General features: G+C 30.5%; 1 pseudogene; it reads right to left on the minus strand.

Moving 5' to 3' along the window:
- Positions 1-4,068: 4,068 nt before the first annotated feature.
- Positions 4,069-6,803, minus strand: LOC149560472 (cysteine-rich receptor-like protein kinase 44; annotated as a pseudogene).
- Positions 6,804-16,384: the final 9,581 nt, after the last annotated feature.

Genomic DNA, 16,384 nt, shown 5'->3' on the forward strand with positions numbered 1-16,384 from the left:
AAGGTGATGTGCCATGTATTGGAGTGCATTGTAGAATAGACCCATGTTCTTTTGGCCACCACGCTTTTGATAAAGCTTGGCACGTATTAACTTTCTTCCTTGGCCACCGTATTTGTTTCTTTGGCACCAGCTTTTTTACCAGCGACACTATTTATTTATTTTTTGTCTTATTTCAAGTTACCAGATTTTTTCTTTTCTAGTAAGAGTCATTTTCTGATTTTTTTTTGCCTCAATGAATGTTTGACTATCAAATTTATGTTCATCAATTGTTGACACCAGCATTGCATTAGCACTTCTGTCACCCCTTCAGGCTCTATTTGGACCTACCTTCACATTTTTGCTCATATTTTGGGCATGCAGACTCTATTTTAAAAAAGAGAGATATCGTTGCAAAGTTGGTTCCGAGTTCATCATAGTGGTATAGTTAGTATTCAAATTTTATGCATTTTTTATGGCTTTTTCTTCTGTCAAAGTTAGAGGTTCAGTTTTACACTCTTGGAGAAATCTTGAGCATCCATTCTTTGATTTGGGAATTCTTTATATCATTGGAAAGGTCTTTAAAAGATCTTTCTAGTGATGCTGGTGGTTTTTCCATATTCTACTCTAGACACATTCTATTCAAGCTTTTTCATTTTACATTATGGTGGATAACTTGGTTGTTTCAAGTCTGAGGATCGATTTGGTTGTTTTAAATGATTTGCCTTGACTTGCACTATCTATTGTATTAGTTTTATGTCTTTTTTGGTTTATTTAGACATCATTTGTATGCATTCTTGCAAATGTGAAGAGACAAAGTGCCATATTGCATATATATTTTTGTTTTAATTATTTTTCCTTGTTGTGCATTCTAATTCGAGTAGTGTCATTTGACGACACTCATACATATTATTGTTGTCTTGGGATTTATTGTTTCTTGTATCTTATTGTACATGTACTATTTTGATTAAAGTTCCATGGGGGGTTTGATGTTTGGCCTTTGTTTTCCATCTTCCTTTATCCAGTGAGTTTCCCTTCTCTGACTTTATCCTCATGATGTGTCTAAGATTGATCACCTTAGTTGACACATATGCACTCTTTTTTTGCATCTTGATCATGGTTACTTGACATGAAGTTCTTTTGGCCCACTTTTCCAATTGCCTGTCACCTCACCCTTGTCTACATTAGAGGAGGTTCTTTTATTGTTTCTCACACTTCTTTGGTTTGTTGGAGTGAGCTATATATTTATTTTTTGTTCCTATGTACTAGGCGGATGCAATGGCTGGATACCTATGCATTTTAGTTGAGATGGATCATTTACCATATAGAGACTCTTTTTTTTTCTTACTTCTGTTGTAGTTTTCCATGCTTGATTAATCAACCTCTTAGGCTTTGGTATTACATGCAATCTATATCTTCGAGTTGAGTTGTTTTCCTTTGTGTGCCCCCTAATTTGATAAATATTATAGTCTTATCTACCTGGTCAGGTTCTATTTTAGCAAAGGTTCTTTAGATCAGTAATTACTTTTGACAGAGCTTTGCAGTTTCTACATGCTTCAGTGGTGTTCTTCATGATTATTTTTTGTTACTATCTTCTAGGATATACCTTATTTTGAAGGCTTCTTCAGTCCTTCACTAGTTTTTTTCAATATTATTTCCATCTATTTTTGGAGTAGAGCTTTTCCCATATGGTTTTCTCCATTTCTCCTCTTTTTAAAGATTTGGTTGTGCTTGGGTAACTCATTAGGCCTTATTTGTCGGGACCCAAATCTACTTTCTATAGTAGTTTATAGGGTTTTAGCCACTCCCTAAGTTTATCTTAATGGAGAGTGTTAGAATAATTAGATATTTTTTAATTAACTCTTGTTTGCTTAAGCTAAACTTTAGAAATCTAATAATTAATTCTATTATTAATTATTATGATGTAACCTAGGTTAGACCTTTTTAAGGGTTTATATCTCCTTTATAAGGATGATCCCTCTCTGTAATTGAATGATTCACTTTTGATAATAGCAATTTATCTTTTTACTCATCAAAAATCTCTCATCTATGGATATGAAAATTCTAGCCTCCATAGAATTTTTTCTTCTCTCTTTCTGTGATAGGTGTTTGCATGTAGGTGATTCTTGGGAGCTATGGGGTTGATCTTTCATCAAATTGAATAGGATAAATCAATAATCTTACGTTTAGTAATAAAAAAGGATTTCAAATATCTATAATTATTACCAAGAGTTGGAATAAATCATTTTCCCAAATGCTAACTCTATCCTACATGTGAGACATGTTCATCATAATAAAAAATCATTCACCCAATTCTCCAAGAAATGTGAGTATTGAATCATGCCAAAAAGAGTAGAGAAAATAAATAAATGTTTAATTTTCATCTCCCTCTAACAAGAGCATTGAGATCATCTTTGCAATCTTTAAGGACTTAGTAATTATTGAACAATAAATAATAATAAAAACCACTTTACTAATTTTTATAGGACTCTGTCTTTTTGTGATGGTACTTAGATTTAAATTTGAACTAGCAAAGGTGTCCTAGGGACCCATCATTTCTTAAGTATAAAATTTTGTTCCCTCTCAATAAGGATTGGGTATGCACTAGTAGAGAGGCCATCAGCCACCAACACCAAACTCCATACAATTACAAGCCAAAACTAGCCAATGAATCCACCACAACATTTTCTTATCTATAAGTGTGTTGTATGGTGTAATTTTTAGGTGAGCAAGGAGCATCCATATGTCACCAAAGATGTTAGTATTTTACTAGCCTAACTAACAAGCTCTATTTTGATTTGAAAAAAATAATTTAAAAACCATGTTTCTCAAAAAGTTGGGAACACTTCTACAAATTTAAATGACTATAACTATTTTGGTTATTTAAATTAGTAGAGGCTTCCACTTTTTGAGCAACATGAAATTTAATATTATTATTTTTTAAAACTAAACTTTTTAATGAGGAAGTTTAAATAGTTTTTCAAGATAATGAGCATTATAAAAATTTATATAATGATAAAATGAATTTTTGGAATCACTATGAATATAACTTCTTAAAAAAAAAAATCTACAATATTTCATGCAACAATTACACAAAATTTAGTGTTGTAACTAATTATAATTTTAGTTATATATGTAAATATAATTTTAATTTAATTATATTTCTTAGACATATTAAATATAATACAATTAATAACTATTTAATAAAATAAAATAATTTAATCTAAAAATTGAGTAAGCTAATTAATAAGAGGAAGGTTTTAATGAGAAAGTTTGTATATGATTAAAAAATTATTTAAGTTTATACTATTGTATTATATTTCTAATGAAATTAATTTAATTCAAGATGTAATTGATAGCTTTGTATTTGAATGATATTAAGTACAATCACTAAAATTAATTTTAATTAGTTCATTACAATCTCTTATATGAGACCATAATGAAAATTTCTAATCAGTTTATGTCAACTTTTATTGAAATTAAATATATTGTTCATTACAATGACATTTTTGAATGCTTAGAATCATCCATGAAGTATCTAAAATTTTATAAAATTTATTTTTACATGGTAAACTATAGCAAGCACTAGTCCCATCCACAAGTTGTCTTGGAAATCAAATTCACATGATGTCAGAAAAATTAAAATTCTGCAACACCATTTAAAAAAGGACATGGTTATCCTCCCCACTGTTACCAAGTTTCAAAAAATTGAAAATATCATAGATTTTACATGGTAAACTATAGCAAGCACTAGTCCCATCCACAAGTTGTCTAGGAAACCAAATTTGCATGATGTCAGAACAATGCCATTTAAAAAAGGACATGACTATCCTCCCTACCATTATCATTTTTCAAAAAATTGAAAATATCATAGATTTTTCTGAAAAGACGAAACAACAAAAAAATTAGAAAATTGACTTTGTTTTGTCTTTAGTACATAATATCTAGAAATAAAATCAACTCAAAAAAAAATAAACACAATGGATGGTCCTCTTTCTCCGGTGGCACTCCCGGTAAATTTCATGTTACCGGCGAATCAGGCAGGAATGTTTCGAGTACAATGAATTGTGCGTAATTGATGCTTCTATTACTTTACCTTGATTCCATTTGAGTGAGTGAGGTTTCATTTATAGATGGAATCCTTTGGGAAGATGACGTGGTCTGAGATGATGTTCCCATGCTTACAAAGGCAGGGCTTGAAGGATTTGGCAATGTCACTGAACTGCTGGAGAGCATCATAACAACATTAGACATAGCTGGACGAAGTGTTGCATCCGATTGTAAGCACAAAAGCCCAACATGATTGCATCTTAATGCCTGGTCCTCATTGATTTCTGATGCCTTTGATTCTACCAGATTCAACGCATTTCCCTTCTTGAATAGATTCCATGCCTGTATCTCATCTCATTAAAATAAGAGAATTTTAGAGGCTTCATAATATCAAAATGTAACAGATGAGATGAGAATGGGGAAATACATCATTAGTGATTATAGCTAATTTTTAAATGGTATCATTTTTGTTGTTATTGTCTTTGTATGCCATTTAATTACTTAAAGCTTAGGTTTCACTTTGAGTACTGATGATGCAGACTAGGGGAAGAGATCCAATGTTCTGCTAACTTCACACATCTAGATCTCCTAAATCATAAGTTGAATTGTGTTGATTTCTTCAGTGCGCTTATGTAGGTGATTCAAAAGCTTAAAGCTAAGGTTTCAGTGTTTGGGTATTTAAGGATCTCTGTGTAGAGGCCATGGAGTGTGAAGGTTGAAAAGTGTCATTTTTAAACACTCACAGGATATCCATTATGTTCATCCCGAATAGCCACTCACCAAAAAAAAATGTACTTTTCTCACAGATAGACCAATTAGCAACCGAGAAAGACAAAACTGATCAACTATTACATGAATGATCAACTAGTAGTACATGTATGGTCGACTATTAGTACATGTGTTATTGGCTATTAGTTTATGGGTTATCATTTTTTAGAGCTTTTTATAAGCAACTAGTGTGGGTATCTATCACAAAAAAAACCCTATAGGTTCTCTTCCCCTATATGAGTCCTCATGTACAAAAGGGTCAAAAAGTGGTCATTTCGAAGTATCCACTAATATATGATTTTTGTTGTGCCAAATAACCATTCACTAAAAAAACTAGTACTTGTAGACTAATGTCCTAGTACTACATAAATGTTCAAATAGTGGCTCACAAGTATCTAGTAGTGGTGCACAAATGAGGCAATCATCAATAAAAAAGGCTATAAAAGTTTAAAATGTATCAACTATCGATACATAAATGATCAACTATTTGCATATGTTAGATTATTTAAGTGAGTGGTTATTGAGGGTCACTATGATAATAAGTGAATAATTATTGAACTTAGAATCACTCTTGGTACTTAAGAAACCAGGAGGTGATCAAATATCATAACTTATTTCTCATCTTGAACCTACAATTACTAATTGAAGGAGCTCAAAAAATGATCATACATTTACCTATAGCTGATCACACATGTACTGATAGCTCATTATCTTAAACTTTTTTGTTTGGTAATTAGTCCATTTCTGCACCACTATTGGGACATTTAGTAATGATTGTTGCATGGTCACAAGTACTATTGATGCAAAAGCATAATAGGTATTGGGTGACACCTTGAAATGGTCACTTTTAAACCTTTCTATGTTTGAAAATTTATAGAAAGAGATCTATAAATAATCATAAGCTAAAATCTTAGCTTTAAGCAATTAACTTGCAAACAAAGACAAGCAAAATTAAGATATACAGAAACTAAGACACTTTCTCCTAATAAACAGGGATAAATCTTATTTCTTACCCATTCTAGCAAGTTTTGCATATGATGGGGAAGATCAACAACGGTGTTTTTCCTTCCATTGATTATCTCAAACAACACCACTCCAAAACTGTACACATCTACTTTAACCGACAACTACCCTTGCATTGCATACTCTGGAGCCATGTAACCGCTGCATCCAAATTGAAATTATATTAAAACCTACACTATTTATAAATGATAAATCATTGGCTGATAAATACAACTATTAGGGGGAAATATTCAAAGTATCAAAAGGTTAAAAGTCATTAATTTAAATCTGAAAGTATAGAAAGCTCATTATCATTGTTATGCTTACTATGTGCCTGCAACTCTTGTATGAACATATGACTCATCTTCAGGGAAAAGTCTGGCCAAACCGAAGTCCGCTATCTTTGCATTAAGTTTTTGGTCCAGCAAAATATTATTTACTTTAATATCTCTATGAATAATCTATAGCTGTGAACCTCATGAAGGTAGAGAAGCCCATGTGCAATTCCAAAGATGATAATGTGACGCTTTTGCCAATCTAGCTATCTACCCTTCTCCGAATCTGTCACCCAAATTTATTACAACATTTGTAACCACTTCATCTTCATCTTTGCCAAGTAAAAATTATGATTGAATGACTTACCAAAAATAAACATGTCCAAGCTCTTGTTAGGAAAATACTCATAAATAAGCAGTCTTTCACTTCCCTCGGCACAACATCCTAGTAGCTTGGCCAGGTCTCTATCTTGAATATTGGCCACCAATCTCACTTCGTTCATAAATTCTTTCTTCCCTTGTGCAGATTTGGTAGACAGTGTTTTCACTGCTATCTCATTTCCATCTCTATTTATTCCCTACAACATAGAAAACAGATTTAGGGATTCCCATTCAGAAAGACATTATTTTAGAAAAAAAAAAAATCTATTGACTGACCTTGTATACCGCACCAAAACCTCCCTCTCCAAGTTTATTTTTGTGATGGAAATTGTCTGTGGCCTCTACTAACATTTCTAAGCTGAAGACAAATTGTTGAAGCAAACCAGATTCGGAGGAAAGTCCACGCTCCTCTGCAGTAATAGAAGATAATGAAAAATGAATTAAGGTTAGAGAAATTGTTATACTAAAACCGTAAGAAGGAATAACCTTAGAAACTAGAAAGGGATTAAAAAAAAATCACCTTGATTGTCAGCAGTTGCAGTTGTTGGCTTTCCATAAATGACAGATAGGTGCTTTACTAGTATCAAGAATTGAAATGAAGTTGGAGTTGTGGTGCGCAGAAAGCACTCATCCAACCATATTCGCCCACCTATGTCGTTGGAGCAACGTTGTCGAATGCTGCTATTCGCTTCCACCACACAGTCTGAGCATTCCACTGCCGATATATCTCCAGTACACTGCAGAAGACCATAGACAACATAGTCAACGTGAAACGTATGCGTAAAGTGAAGGGTCTGTGGAATAATTGTTATAGATAAGCGGGTAGTTCACGTCAGACTTTCTTGCATAATACAGCTGGATCTCTCCATTGTCGAACCATGAACTTTGTAAATCAAGTCTGAGGACCCATTTTTTTTTGGCACTGGCTAAACAGCCGAAAATTTGCACTCCACTGGCGAGTGCCCTCCCAAATCCGTCCGTGAGCTGTCTTCAATTTCCGTACTGGCCGTGTCAGAAGCCCGTCGACTCCCATCAATCAAACATTGGAAACTGCACGGACTCCTCGTTCCTGTCCGCCCGTGGCTATACAGCCACGCAAATATTTTTCGCTGTTTATTATTATTATTTTATTTTTTATATCTGCCATGTCAGACCGCTATACTTCCACAAAAATGTACATGAGACCAATTTTTAAAAATAAAAAATAATCACTATGATTTAGTGAATTGGAAAAAGAAAGTTTGACTTTGTTTAATTTTTGATACTTCAGAAGTACCCTTATTGTCATTTAGATCTATTTTGCATTAGATTAGGCTTTCTGAAAAATTATTTTCGTGCTCCAATTTTACATTTGACCCGTTTGAGCATTTATTTGGTTATATTATAATTTTTATGTGTAAGGTACATTCAAAATATTTTTGAATTAATTAATTAAGTTTTTATAAAACCTCTATATTAAAAAATATTAATGAGTGAATGATAAATAAGATATAAGTATAATTTAAAAAATCTAATAAAAGAATTTTACTAATTTTAAATTTTATAATTTTTTTAAAAATTGATAATTTAATGCACAGGTCTTATCTAATTTTAAATTATCATAATAAGTTACAAATGTACATCTAATGTTTAAACTTATAAATTGAATATTTTTGTCCCAACCTTGTATTTTAATGTCTATTTATTGATTATAGTTGTAAAATTAAAACTAACTCTAGACTTGTAAATGGACTTTAGTGAAAAACAAAGAAAAGAAATAGTCTAGCCTTTTAATTGTGCAAATAGGTGTCTACATCCTTCAATTCTAAGGATAATTTCATTACTAAAACTTATTTTTATAAGCATTTGATATCAATTTAAAGAAAATGGATTTGTTTAAAATAAAAGACAAACACTCAAAGAAATTAATTTTCTTTAAAATAATTGAGAAATCCATTAAAAAATTATATTTGGTTAAAGTAAAATTGATTTACACTAATGATAAAATAAATTGATTGAAAATTAATATTTTTAAATTCTAAATTATTGAATTTTACAATGCAAAACAAATTTCATCTAATTAGAAGTTATGATTGTTTTAGTTATGCTATATATTACTACCGACACTAAGATTGCACCTCTTTTAGGTTCAAATGCTAGTTATATGATACAAGTAAGACTTTCATGGTAGAATGTTCAATAATTGATCAATTGAAGTAAGATCGATTCATGAAAGAACAAGAAAAGAAAGAATAATTAAGCTCATAATTTCCTTTTAAAGGTAAAGAGTTACTATATGATAAGTCAACTTTCCATAACAAATGAATTCCACATCTTCTACCAAAGATAGTTTAGTACTCAATAATCAATATCTAAAATATAATATATTATAATATTATACAAAAATGTGTTGATCGTGATCTTCTATATAAATATCATCAATATGTGATTATCCAAAAATATGTTACTCATGATCCTCCATATAAATGTCATCAACACCACTTGCAGATAAATTGTGTTAGTTTCAAAACTAATTTGTAAATTAAAGTCACAGAATCAATTATATTTGAATACAAAATATCCTTACCATCTCTGCTTTTCACTGTGTCTCTTATTGTTATTGCTTGGTTGAGATCAAGAGAAAAGGGTATCAAATGGACTTGGTGGTTGTTATCATTTAAAATTGCAATAACATTCACATTGACAGACTAAAAACTTAGCGTATGCATTAAAGGCACAAAATTTATGAAAAATGACTTCATTATTTTATTACCCTTTGTAACTTGCATTGTGTCCATTGTTGTTGTCTTGGGTGAGATATCTTTTTGAGTTTCTTGTCCACCGTCTAACATTGCAACAATATTGCATGTTTAATACATTAAATCATATAAAACAATATAAAAACAAAAGAATCAAAATTTATTTATTGTTATTTTGTATTCTCACTACCATTCCTAGTCTAGATTGCATGTTCATGACAAAGGCCCACTCTAACTTCATCTCCATCAACCAGTGGAGTAACATCATTTGAAATATAATAAATTTAGTTTAGTTCATTTCAAACAAATATAATAATCATTAAAAATCATTACCATATATAACTTGTAATTTCACATGTAACCATTTGGTTCAAATCAATGGAGAAGGGTAATCAATGTCATTGAGTACTTTCTTGATCATTCAGACCTACAAAATGACATATAGCTAATATTTTTCTTATATAAATTACTAAAATGCTTTTGAATAAATGTACTTACCTTTCTGCTTGATAACATCTCTTTCCTGTTGTATTGTTAGGCCTGATTGATTGATGATCTTCTTTTTCTTTTTCTTTCTAGATCCTATAGAGGGGAATTGAAAAGTAAAATAGCATTAAGCTTTTGATGAGTAAAATGATGTTTACACATTTTACTTAGACTAAACCATGGTGATAATAATCTCATAGATAATTTCTCTGAGCCAAGGATTGATTTGATTTTGGAAGATCAAGAAAACATTGCATGTGTGTCTTTTTTAAATCTCACAAAACATTAATTAAACATGAGTTTATCATCTTCTCTAGTTGGTAAATTTTGAAGCAATGAAGTTATGTAGTCAATTGAAACTAGAAAGTCCTCATTAGAAGTATTAGATGATTTCCAACCATTTTTTATAGAAATAACAATGGCTAAGTTAAAAGAGTATTTTAGAAATTGTAAATTTTTAGTATAAAATGATGGTTTTGAAGATTACCAGTAGTTTGAGCTTCGGCAATGACAATCGCAAGAACATCTTGATCTTTTGGATGCATAGAACCATCTATAATTGGATAATAATTGGCTACATTTAGAAACATAAAATTATTCAATACTTTAATATAAGGATAAACTAACATTGCCAATGGCTCCATTTTCATGACAAGAACTCCATCTAACTTCACCACTGTAATCAACCAATGTAGTAACATTTCTACAATTTAATAAAAATAGTTCAGTCAATTGAATCTAGAAAGTTGTCGTTGGAAGTATTAGATGATTTTCAACAATCTATAATAGAAATAACATTGACCGAGTTAAAAAATATTTAAAAACTTCTAATGCTTCACACACACACACACACACACACACACAATTACTAGTTCTTTGAGCTTTGGAAATGACAACTCCAAGCACATCTAGATCTTCTAAATGTATGCCACCATCTATAAATAAAATAATAATTAGTCAATTTTTAGAAATATAAAATTATTCAATATTTAATTGTAAGAATATTAACATTACCAATGGTACCAGTTTCATGACAAGAACTCCCTCTAACTCTATCATTTTCTTCAACCAATGTAGTAACATAATTTGTAATTTCATACAATTAACTTACTTAGTTTTGAAAAATACATAATAATAATTAAAAATAACTATTAATCTTAAATCACAAATGAAACTTACCACCAACTTGATCTTGTTGGTTTATTTTGCTTCTCTTTAGAACAATCTAAAAGTTTCAACACATGTTTGCATGCATTTCCTCTTTTTGTCCACTAACAATCACATACATGTAAATCTGATCCAAATTTCCTAATGAGGTAACATTTTGTTGGATCAATTTGACTTCTTACCTTATATGTATTAGGAAGAAGATCATGCAGATAACAATTTGTATCAGCTATTGCTTTTGATCTCTCTCAAGTAGTTAGATAATATCTTTCCTTTTTGAAGTTAGTCAAGAATCTAGATAACTATATATATCTTTTGCTTTAATAGTATGGCTCTACTCTATGGAGAAGCACAAGAATAAGACAATCCATTCTTCTTGTGCATTTCTTAGAAAGTTCACTTAAATAGTGACTCTTAATATAAAAATTGTATGACTCTATAGATGCATTTGTTTCTTAGTTTACATAAGAGAAAATTAAAATTTTTATTGCTCACATCTCTACACAAAAACATATGATGTCTAAGCTTACATTACATACAAACTAAAAGATATAAATGAATATAAACATAATAAAGTTTTGATTTTTAAATTAACATAATCAAAAGGCTTTGGTCGTTTGCTGATAAAAATAAAATTTAAAAAAAAAAACATTTTGATTGATTTACTAATGCATCTCTTGTTTTGACACCAAGTTTTTTGAAAGTACTCAATAAATGTCTTCTCTTCTTTAAATTCCTCTATGAATTCTTTGATTAAATAACTGATAATGTCTACATTGTCACTCATTCCATACATTATTTCACCCAATCTTTCAATCATTTTTGTTCCAACATCTTTGTTACTCACAAACCTAGATTATAAAAATTATATTAGGATATGATGTTTAAGCATATAATTTTTCATATGCTTTAATTGAAATTTGAATTACATATATGCATTCTTCAACCATGCTGTACATATATGCCAAATACATAAAAGTACTCTGCAATCAAAGGTTGATCTACAAGTTATAATATAAAAGTTAGTAATAAAAATGACATTATAACAAAAATGAATTTTACTAGTTTTTATACAGGCAATATGTATGTTAGGTCTGCTGATACTCTTTTAATTATGGATCTGAACCTTGTTTTTGTTTTATTAAGTGGTAGGGAGTAGTTTTGGTTAATGGTTATCTACTGGTTGTTGACCAGTTTGATTGTTAAAGGGCTAGCCCCCTAGTTTTGGCTGCTTTTAATTCAAAAAAAAAAGTGAATTTTAAATGAAAAAAATCATTCTTATTAAAAAATCTTTTTTCTTTGCAAATGAAATAGAAAATAATTACACTCTTACAAATGTAGCATAAGATTGATAAAACTTAATTTTTCAATCTGAGCACTAGCATCATCTGTCATGAATGCATTGACATGCCAATCTTCTTTATGTGTTTTCCCTCTTTTGTAAACGTATCTTAGCTATTCATTTATATCCTCAGTTTTATTTCTTGAGGATATGTCCCATGCAACAACACACTAGCTTGTGGGTCATCAAATACAAGTAATGTATATAATTCATACTGTACATGAATAAATTATATATATATATATATATATATATATGTGTACAAATTAGAAAAAAAATTATATAAAATTCTACAAATAAAAATTAACATTATTTTATTTTCACTATATTTATTTGTTGAGAATGTGGACTCTATTGCAATGATTGGGCCATGTGAATGTTTCTCCATCATTTCTCTCATCCATGGTGTCTGAATGCCTATGATAAAAGGAATGTTTTCCACATTATTTGGTGTTTTATAATAGAAGAAGATATCTTTCTCTTCCACATGCCACAAACATACACTTTTTGCATCATCTTCATTTTTGTTGTGGACATGGAGAACACACTCTTTTCCCTGCATTCAACACATCTTTTCTCAACAAACAAGTGTATCTCTTGTTCATCAACTTCTTGAGACCAAAATCAAATTAGTGTTTTTCTCATATTGTTTCAATCCCACACCCATAAGTAATAGGGATTCTATATATGATTTGCACTTACTTGATAACCTTAGTGCAACACTACTCCTTGGATCACCAGAAGGGTCATCATTTCCATGAAAAATTTCACTACTAGCATCTTGATGGATATACTCATTATATGTAATAATAGAAACATCTTGTCTACCATACATAACTCTAACATGAAAGTGGGCTTGGCAAGCCCTCTTTTGAACAAACCTTTGCTTCCTTTTCTTTTTTTTTCATTCTTTTTTTCATCTAAATTTCTATCATCTTGAGGCCCAAAAGCACAATGATAACTATTTATACATGTAAAAAAAAAAATATTAATTGACATTAATAAAAAAGGGTGACATGACTAATTTATTAAATCTAGACAAACCTTGAATATATCTTTATGGCATAGTCAGAGGGCTCTATCAAAATATTTTCGTTGTGTTTTTTTCATATAAAAGTTGTTTTTGTACCATCTAATAATCCTTCACCTTTCACAAAGTGAGGGAGTCTATGGAGAGGGATAGTAGTGCAAAAGTCTATTTTTTGGTTATTATCAACTCCAATAGATGTCCATTCAAGTTCCTAACTTGAAAAATGGTTTTCTTTATTTGGGATGTCTTGCACATCTAGCTTGATAAGTGATTCCCATTTATTCCTTCTGCCCATCCTGAATAATATCAAATTGTTAGAGGCCCTAAGTATATTGTTTAAACATGTAGATTTTATTATAGTGATGTGATTATATCTATATATTAATATCATACAAAATATTCTAGGCATGGGTCCGATGGGTGAAGTTAATACATCTACTAAACATACATAAAAAAATAACTAATTTTTATATTTTTTATAGAATTTGTGAAGTTATGAAACTAATATGATCTATAAAATAGAATGACATAGACTAGAATGGTTTCCCAAAGAAATCAATGCTTATAAAAAAATGCCAAGACCAAAGGATGCCAACAAAATGGATGGCGATAAAAACCTACATTGATTTGAGTTAATGAAGACTTAACTTAAACTAGATGTTCATGAAGATGTTACTATGATGATCAAACCTAGAATACAAAACCTAGTTGATTTAATAAAGAGTTAATTTACAATAGATGTTTATGAAGATTTTATGATGGTATAAGTTTATAACATATAACACATGGGTGATTTGAAGATGTTATATGAGTAGATACTATTGTGGTAGTATAAAATTAGGGAATAAATGTTTATAAAGGGGTCAACCTAGCTCATAGATAGAATATAAATTTTGAACAAGTTTTAAAACACAATATCATTAATAACATAGAATGCATATCCCATGGTTGAAATTTTTTTTTGAGATTAGTGCAAGTGCATGTAGGATATTTTATGATATACGTCTAGGTTTACAATCAACAACACACTAATAAACCACCCGTGGTTGGAATAAGGATGTAGGGTAATGAAAATCATGTTGATAACCATCAACCTCATATTCCAATAAATAGTAACCCTAAGTCAAATTGAATAGAAATCTCTAATTAAAAATAACCCCAACATTAATACTAAACCAATTGAACCCAAAACCTGTTCATGGCCAAACCCTAAAACTACTTCAACCCTAGACCAAATATGGTTCAAAATAATGGTTAGAATTTGATTAAAAAAGTGTTTCAATTAGAATTTAAATTATACAATTTAATTTTTATAACTAACCACTCCCAATGCTACTAGTTATATATATATATATATATATATATATATATATATAGAGAGAGAGAGAGAGAGAGAGAGAGAGAGAGAGAGAGAGGCTTTAATTTACTTTTAAAAAATTGTCTTACATTTAAAATTAAAGCCTTGATATCTCTCTCTCTCTCTCTCTCTGTATATATATATATATATATATATATATATATATATATATATATATATATATATACACAGAGAGTATACAGAGAGAGAGAGAGAGAGAGAGAGAGAGAGAGAGAGAGAGAGAGAGAGAGAGAGAGAGAGAGAGAGAGGGCTTTAATTTACTTTTAAAAATTTGTCTTACATTTAAAATTAAAGCCTTGATATCTCTTGACTTTCTCTATATATATTATAATTTAAAAAATGTCCAACAAACATCATAATTAGAAAGATGGAGATGAAGATACAACACTTGACTCAATTATTGTGATATAAGATCAGACTACTATGATATAAGATTAGACTATGTGTGGCTAAGGCAAGGAGAATGAATGAGAAATGTATTGGAAACTTGAGTCAATTATTTGAAATGTTGTCACCTCTTACTTGCATGGAAAAATTAAAAATTCAATTTCGGAATGGTCATCAACGCCTTCTCTATAGAGATAGTGATCTTCAAAAATAGACATATCTTGAGTTGTGTGCAATGTTTAAGGGCCCAATTGGTTGATGGAATACAAGGGGAATAGGAAGACAAAAATAGAATATGTTTCATATTCTCTATTTGGTAGGAAAAAATGGAATTGAGAATTAGAAGACATATTTCAATCTTTCCCCAAATTGAACATATGTCTATGCCAAAAAAATCAGTAATTAGAATAGGCCATTCCTATTGCCTATATTAACTTTCCAAATTGTATAATCTGTTGGATCCGTGAGTGCATAGGGTTTCAAAATTTTAGAATAATATTTTTTTGTTCAACATTTTGCAAGGAGGGTTTAGGATTTTGCACTCAATTTGCGATCAATTGTGAATTTGTAGCGCATCTTACTCTAGGTATGACAACTATTTCATGATCTCAATTTTTTTTCAATATAGTCTTGATTTTATGTTCAATCTGGATTTTCTATTCATTTTTATTTCAATCTATGTAAATTTAGGGGTTGTCTCATTTGTTTGAGTCCATCCACATCTATTTAAATTTTTGACCTTCCTCATTATAACCCTACGACTACCATTTCCCACATCTTTCCTACATCTTCGGCCCTGTTCAGTGACCCTAATGATGATGCCTCTTCCCTTCTCATACTCTTGCAACTTCCTCACCATGTTACTTGACACTCTGAATGCCTCTACCAGAGAGTTCGTATCAAATCTTGTGAATATACTTGCCTCTCCCTCTCTCAATTTCTCTTAATCTCTCTCTTCTCTCCCACACTGAAGGGAACCTACCAAAAAGATGAGTTGTCTCCATACCCATTAAAAAAGTTAGTGCAAAGAAATAGAACAAAATTAATTTAGATGACAAGCACCATTTACATAGATGACAGACTACTTTGAAAGCTCGATATGTTTCTTAAGAATAATATTCCACATCAAATAATAATAAAAAAATAGTCTTATAGATGTAGAATCTTCCATTAGAAATATCAAATGAATTGATAAAGAAGTTTCCTTAAAACATGACAACAGAATGTGAAGAGCTTGCATAGATGGTGACTTAGGAGGAAGTCCATAAAGCTGTGTTTTCCATGAAAGCTTATAAATCCCCAGGTCTTGATGGTTTCCTGCCACCATTCCTTCAACACTTTTGGGAGATTATCAAGTTAGATCTCCTTTGGGTGGCCCATGACTTCTTTAAGACTGGGAAGCTT

This window comes from Cupressus sempervirens, chromosome 4 (genome assembly GCF_028749045.1).
Source record: "Cupressus sempervirens isolate cs-2001-9-10 chromosome 4, ASM2874904v1, whole genome shotgun sequence".
Classification (NCBI taxonomy): domain Eukaryota; kingdom Viridiplantae; phylum Streptophyta; class Pinopsida; order Cupressales; family Cupressaceae; genus Cupressus; species Cupressus sempervirens.